The sequence below is a fragment of the Urtica dioica genome, chromosome 9 (genome assembly GCF_054948205.1).
Source record: "Urtica dioica subsp. dioica isolate 48M chromosome 9, U.dioica_male_clone48M_v1_H2, whole genome shotgun sequence".
In the NCBI taxonomy this organism is placed as follows: domain Eukaryota; kingdom Viridiplantae; phylum Streptophyta; class Magnoliopsida; order Rosales; family Urticaceae; genus Urtica; species Urtica dioica.
In genome coordinates this window covers 25,647,331-25,655,329 of record NC_142764.1, presented here as the reverse complement: position 1 = coordinate 25,655,329, position 7,999 = coordinate 25,647,331, and positions in this window count along the sequence as shown.

The window sequence follows — 7,999 nt, the reverse complement described above, 5'->3', positions numbered from 1 at the left end:
TTCGATACCTCTACGAGCATCACTCAAGAAAAAGACTAATAAAAATCCAAAACATAACAAGAATGAATAAAAAGGCTTACCATGGCCTATTCGCGGCTCAGTCAAGGCCCGTCCTTCGGTTCGCACGATCCTAGCCTCTCCAAATACACGATGCAGACTTTGGCCCCAACTTCTCCAAGGGGCAGGCACATATGTTGACTCGTAGCCTCATCGAATGGTGTGTATATATGCAGGCCCTAGCCACATCATGGTGCCGACGTCCGTGCTTTCCCCGACTTCTCTAAGGGGCTGGCATAGGCGTCAGCCTCTGTCATCATCAAAAGGGTCATCCCGTCATGATCTCTTTAGTCGGTGTCAGCTTCTCCAAAGGTGAACACGGATTCTGGACCCGACCTCTTTAAAGGGCCATTACCGATGTCTGCCGAGCCCCTCCTCAAAGGGTCGGAGCAGACAATGGCCCTAGCCTCCTTAATAATGTGGCACGACAAATACTAAGTGTATTTCACACATACTTATTGTGTACTTTTAAGGTTGAATTGAGGACAACGAAGTAGTTTTGAGGTGATTCAAAGATTTTTCGAACAAGTTAGAGCAAAACAAGAAACACAGAGTGATGTTGAGATTCTCTATTGATGATTATGGATGTATTCTTTCCACCATTGAATATAGTTTTTCTCTGAGCTTTCAAAGTCATATTTATTTTCAAGAGTCAGACATCGGAACAAGAAGTTATGGCTATTTTGAGCACCATTGCACGCAGTGCAGATCTTCGCGCGCCTCACACATTTTTGCATTTGGACAGAGTCATCCGTGTTGTCCGCTCCCCAATTTTGTGTTTCGTGCGCCCCTAAAGCCCTATTTCATGTTTTTGACGCGTTTGGACCTTTTGATCAAATCCAAGGGCCTAAATAGCTCCGAAAATCACCGAAAACCCTACATATAGAATTAAAGTCTCCGACAGCACAAGTTTTCATTATTTTAGGTTTTATTTTTCTTGTTTGGCCAGTTAGGAGAGAAGGAGAACCAAAGAAGAAGAGCTCATTTATCACTGTCGTTGCCACCATCGATTCAACGTTTTTTCTTCCTTTGTTTATCTCCGGAACTCACGGTTTTATGATGCTTGTTTATTTTAGGCCTTTTATGGGTTTTGTTTATTTCTTTTATTCGTTCATTCGATCTGGTCACCATAAACTAATCCACGAAAAGGTGATGGCCCAGCTTGCTTGAATATAGTAGTGGATTCAGTATTTATTTGATTGAAGTATTTTTTATTCTTCATTCTTTGCTTGATTTAAGTCCGTGCTTAATGCTTGCATGAGAATAGCTATCTCGTGCTTGATTTATTATGATTGTTTCGATACTCGATGGAGATTGAATAATTGTGTATTAGAATTATTTCATAGTAGTACATTCCAATTGATTAGAGATAGCTAATCTGCGATGGAATCGTGTGTATGCTCTTGAACGTATTGCTTGTCGTATTTTTGGATTTGAGCTCGAGAGATAATTTTTCGGATATTGACAAAGGTTGTTAGTTACTCGAGAAAGATTTAGCGATATTAAAACGTGAGCGTGATTAAAGAGGTAGAACTGAAAGATCGTGCGTAATTTTATAAATTTCGACCAAAGAAAAGTTTAGCGAAGCTCGTGCCTATGCCTTCCTATCATCCATTCAATCGTATTAATTTTAGCTTTATTTAATTGCTTTTTTTTATTTAATAATCACCTTCGCTTTATTGAGTTCAATTCGTTTGCTCGCTTATTTAATTTTTGGTAATCTTAATTCTCGTGGGATTGACTCGTTCTTATGAAGATATTACGTACTTGAGCGACTACGTGCATTTACTTATAAAAATATCGCAACAACAAAGGACCGTCTTGCTTGCCCCTCAATCTCCTATGCTCCTTTAAGAATGAAGTGTTTGAGTACAGCAACATCTTTATTACCATGCTACTACCTACAAAGTTTAAAATTTTAGTAAATGAGAAAATCTCAATGCTCACTCATGAGTTGACCCAAGATTTCAAAATTCGTCTCCTATAAAAATTTGATAGTTACATGAGAATTTTCTTTCCAAAATTTCAATTTCAACATCCATTCTAGGAAAGACCTTCAATTTCAATCAATTTAGAATTTTCTTTCCATCCACTTTAATTTCAATTATAAGTTAGAATTCTCTTTTAAAAAGATCTTCCGGATGAAATCTCATGAACAGTTTTGTACGCAAATTTGTTTCACCAATGGAATCTTTCATCCTCAAAGTACCATAATAATGTTGGAGACCAAAAAAACATGGACTATTCTCCAAGCATTTTGATTTTCCTGGTCTTAACAATTAAATGTAGGTTTGGTTCATTTTAAATTTACTAATCATATAATGAATAATGGAAAAGATTCTAAGCTAATTATACAAAAAATAGGGTGTGTAAACAAATCATAGAACTGTAAATCGGACCCAACCATTGTTTTTTAAACCGCCGTTCCAGTTAAAGCTGGTTTTTATCCAATTCGGTCTCAAAATTTGAAACTGTGGTTTAGACCGGACTGGAACTGTCTTAAGTTATTGAGATTTTTCTTAATAATTCTAAGACACTTGAGTTGGACATCTATATTCAATAAGGTTAAAAATTTCTGGAAATCGCGACGAAATTGCGGCGAAATTCCCATTTTGGAGCATTCCGGCACAAAAATGATTAGTTGGTCGTTTCGTCGTTTTATTTCGTCGATTTGTCGTCTTCGTGTCGCTGGTGTTGCGCTTTTCGCTAGATTGCGCTCAGCTTAGTATAAAATCATATCATTATTTCGACGATTTTTTTTATTTTCCGGAGAAAAAATGACCCAAATCTCATCGGCGTTTTTTAGGGTTGAAGTCTAAACCAAATTTTTTCTTGAAAAATTAGTCAAACTAAGCCACCTGAAACGTTGAAATTGTAATCTAGCCAACGTTTCGTCCAAATTTTCACTGGAGCAAAAAATGATGACGTGTCTTAATTATGTAAGATGTTAATTACTATAATATCATCTACTAGAATTTGACTTAAAAACTTGTAGCCCACGTTTGATCAACCAAAATTTTCGAAGTTAATACACGTGTATATATTTCGATTTAAAAAAAAATTCTATATTTGGCAAAGTTGGTTATTATGCGTTTATTTCTTTCTAATTTTTTTTATTAATTTCCGCTGCTTTGTTAATTTCTGTTAATTATGGTAAATTTACATATGTGCAGGCAGAGCCGATCAATGCCCACCAGTTTGAAGTTGTTGATGGTGTATCAATTGATATTTCTTTCATTTCCTTTAATACGCATTTAATAATTTTCGAAGTTAATACACATGTATACATTTCGAATTTTTTTTAAAAAATCTATATTTGGCAAAGTTGATTATTGAGCATTTATTTCTTTCTAATTTTTTATTAATCTCCTCTGCTTTGTTAATTTCGGTTAATTATGGTAAATTTGCCAATCAAATTTTCAATACACATTTATTTAGTTGACTTCTACAATCAATTAATATTTCTTTCCTTTCTTATTACATTAACGAATATCCTTTTATGTATTCAAATTAACCAAATTTCAGTCACGTGTAGATTAGAATTCCCTCAAACGTTGGCTATTATTTTCTTCAATTAAATTTTATCACAATGGTATATTAGGTAATTCATAGTTGTAAATTTCTGTAAATGGCTAGATTAAAAAATTTACCAAACGTGGGCTAGAAACCAATAATTATGTTTCAAAATGGCTACATTGCTAGTTTGCCCTTTTTTCTTCCCCATGTTTGATTAATGTTTAAGACCATTTCCACCAGATTACATCATTTTCTACTCTATTTTACAGTATATGTCACATCAAACACTACATCAACTCCAATCGAACTCTATTTTTTTACACCAATTATAAATATTAATTTTATATTCAAGTTTCTCTTATTTATCTCTATACCCTTGTATTTATTTAATATCTTCCTATTATACCACTTATTCACTATTTAATAATAATGTAGTACTCCATTAAATAATTCAAAATATAAGCGTACACAAACTAAACTTAATAGTCTTGGAGGATCCGGCGCTAATCTTCCTGACTATTTGTTTATGTATTGTAAATTTATTTTTAATTTTATTTTATTGTATTTTTTTTTATTTTTTTTTTGTTATAATGTTATTTCATTTCTCTTTTAATATTAATGTCGTTTTGGTTTTTCTCAAACTCCAAATGTTAATGTTGTATTTGAAAATAAATTTAAAATATAAAATATGAATAATTTAAGGATAAATATGATATAATTTTATAAATCAGTAAAAATATATAAATTATAAACTTTACAGGGACTAAACTTTTTTTTTAGTATAATGAATAGTGTCGCGTCATATTCGACGGGACACAAAAAATAATTAAGAACACATGCCAAAATGGCGTGGAAAATCAAGATCGGGTGGACTCCACCCTTATACTATTTAGTGGGAATGGTGTTCAAGGGGAGATGCTCTAATGTTTGTAAAAATACCGTAAGATTGGTGAAGAAAAAGAAGAACATGGCCCACTTTTAAATAAATAATTTATATATTGACAATGGCATATAAGGAGGAGGGAGAGAGAGTCAGACTGGTTTGAAATAAAATTTTGAAATAAATTTATATATTATATTAAAACAATTAATTCATGTACTTGTGAGAAACATGAGGCGAATCTATTAATCCACTATAAACCAAAAGTACAAATTGGTGGTGCACATACCACACTGCGAATAAAGTTTGAAAGACATTTATTCACTAAAATTGTATATTATAATAAAACAATTAAAGTTAAAACAATTGATGTCCATATATATATATAAATATTATTGTACAACATTTCACTTTAAATAATATATTTTCACTTTCAAATAATAAAATTTTAACTTATTTCAAACAAATGTTAACTTATATTTTATTATATTATTTGTGTGTTTATTTAATTATTTTGTTTTGAATTTAAATTTGGACCACATATAACAAATAACTTTTTTAAATTTAAAATTATGCAATATTATTTCCGTAGGTATTTCCGTGTTTTATCGCAATTTCTATCAGTCATTGCAATTTCTGTCGAAATTTGTTTTTTTTTCTCAAATTTCCACATTATTTCCGTCGCAGTTTTCGTCGGTCACCGCAATTTTCGATTTTTGAGAATATCGGCACATTATTGGCTGTCGGCATTTTAAACTTTGATATTCATACATCTTTAAGTTAATATTTTAAATTTTTTTTCCCTATTCTCTTATTACATCTTAAAAAAAAATTAAAATAATATTCAAATTTTACCATTCAGTCTAAAGCAGTTTGGTTCGGTTTAATTTATCTTCTCAAACTATTCGGTCTGGAATGAAAAAAATTTCAAAGACCTTTTAAATGGTCCGATCCAATTAAGAGAGTAACCATACACACTCCAGGGGTTAGTTTGACCCGCACTATCTAGTCTAAGGTCAACGTCCATAGATAAGCCGCTTCTATTAGTGTCCATCAGAGAAATCACCAATACTAGAGGATTGATATGCCCAAAAACTGTTGGTCCCCTCCACTGAAGGGAACGGGTTGAAATTTTAGTATAGACCAATTCGAAAAACGAGAATACATATATTGTTGAAAACAACAAGCTCGAATTCCAATGTTCATGCATAGCTTTGGAAGTGCCGCCAACCTTGGAAGTTGCATCTTTCTATTTCCTAGATTTTTTTCCCATTGTTTCCATGAAAAGTAATTATTCTACTTTTCTCATTCTCGTATAAATAGACGATTCACCTCTCATAAAAATATACTTGGAAGTTCATATTTCAACATAGTATCAGAGCAAAGAAATTCAATCACCATGAACACCTTCGAAAACTCATCCGCCTTCAACACCACTTCGTCTACCTCGTAAAACATGCTCACTCAGTCAAACTCCGATTCATTCTCCCAACATATCACGAGTCACAAACTCAATGGACACACCTTTCTACAGTGGTCTCAATCTGTGCTCATGTTCATCTCGGGACGAAGCAAAGATAATTATCTCACCGGCACGGCTACATCTCCGAAGTGCGAAGATCCGGAGTTCAAGAGTTGGAAGGCTGAGAACAATATGGTGATATTCTCGCTCATAAACTTCATGCACCTCGAAATCAGAGAAACCTTTCTTCTTTACTCCATAGTGGTGAAAATTTGGCAAGCAGCTAGAGAAATCTTCTCCAATTTAGAAGATGTGTCCGAACTGTTTGAAACTGAGAATACACTCCACGACCTTCGTCAAGGAGAGATGCCCTGAGGACGCGAAGCTCTACCGCAAGATCCTGGAGACCAAACGTGTACATAAACTATTATCCGGACTCAAATAAAGACCTCGACGAGGTTAGAGGACAGATACTCAGTACCAAATCACTACCATCTCTCCGGGAAGCCTTCTTCGCGGTTGGACATGAAGAAATCAGAAGGAAAATCATGCTTGGAGGAAGTCAAACTCAAGCAAGCTCAATTCCGAGTTCAGACTCATCTGCCCTCACTTTGTGTGATGAAAGCCTAGCAGCTTGTGTCTCGACAGAGAGACCTCGCAAAGCTCGACCCTACTACGATCACTGTTGACGACCTAGTCATGTTCGTGATTCGGGCTGAAAAATTCATGGGAGACTTCCAAATCCGAAGTCAAGTCGTGACACCAAAAATCCGAACTTAATCGAAAATTTTGTATCCACCTCGTCCGCTGCATCAACTTCGACCTCGGACTTTTCTCTATTCAGTAATTACCAGCTCGCCATGCTCTTGAAACTTATCCAACAAGTCCAGCTCGGTGGTGAAAGCTCTGGCATTGGCCCTCTAGGTAACTCCCATATAGCCCTCATGTAAGTGCTGAAAATCCTTCAGCTTAGATTGTCGACTTCAGTGCCTCAGACCATATGATTGGTAATCGAAGTCTATTCACGAATTACTTTATGTGATAAAGACATATCAATCACCATTGCCAACGGATTCATAACCGAGGTTACTGATATTGGAACAGTGGTCATATCGAAGTCCTTGACGTTAGAGTCCGTATTCTTTGTTCCTCAACTTCGCTGCAATCACCTATCTGTACACAAGATCAACAAAGATTCCAAATGCCGAACTATTTTTTAATGAATGTTCATGTGTGTTTCAGGAACAGGTCACGGGGAGACAGATTGGTAATACCGAGCTGAACACCGGACTCTAATCCTCAAGCCAAACCTATCTGATTTCCCCCTCTAATGCAAGATGGTTCAATCCTCACCTCAACACAAAGAGATCATGCTTAATCACCGTAGGTTAGGACATCCAAATTTCATGTATCTCAAAAGACTTTTTCCTTCATTATTCCTAAACAAAAATGCCAATACTGAATATTCAGTGTGATATGTGTGAGTTCACTACACATTCTCGTAGTTCGTATCATCCCACTTCATACAAACCATCCCGCCCTTTCGCAATAATTTACAGTGGTATATGGGGCCCCTCTAAAGTTCCAAATATCACTGGAGCTCGATGGTTTTCCTCTTTGTTAATGACCATACGAGATTGAGTTGGGTATACATGATGAAACACAAGTCAGAAACAGCCAAACTGTTCAAAACCTTCCACAAAATGATCTAAACTTAATTCGACACAACCATCCAGATCATCCATACAGATAATGCCCGAGATTACTTTAACTCAGAGCTCGGCTCATGCTTTATTTGTCAAGTGTTAATCCACTCTAGCTCATGTGTGTATACCCCGCAACAAAATGGAGTCGCGGAGAGAAAAATTCGGAATCTCCTCGAGGTCGCTCATGCAATCATGTTTTCCTCAAACGTTCCATCTCATTTCGGGGGAGAAACAGTCCTCACAGCCGTCTACCTCATAAATCGTATGCCATCGCGTGCCCTCAACTACAAAATTCCAGCTCAGGTTCTCCTTTACACATATCCCCTAACCCGTCTCATCTCCACATTACCTACAAAAGTGTTCGGTTGTGCCGTAATC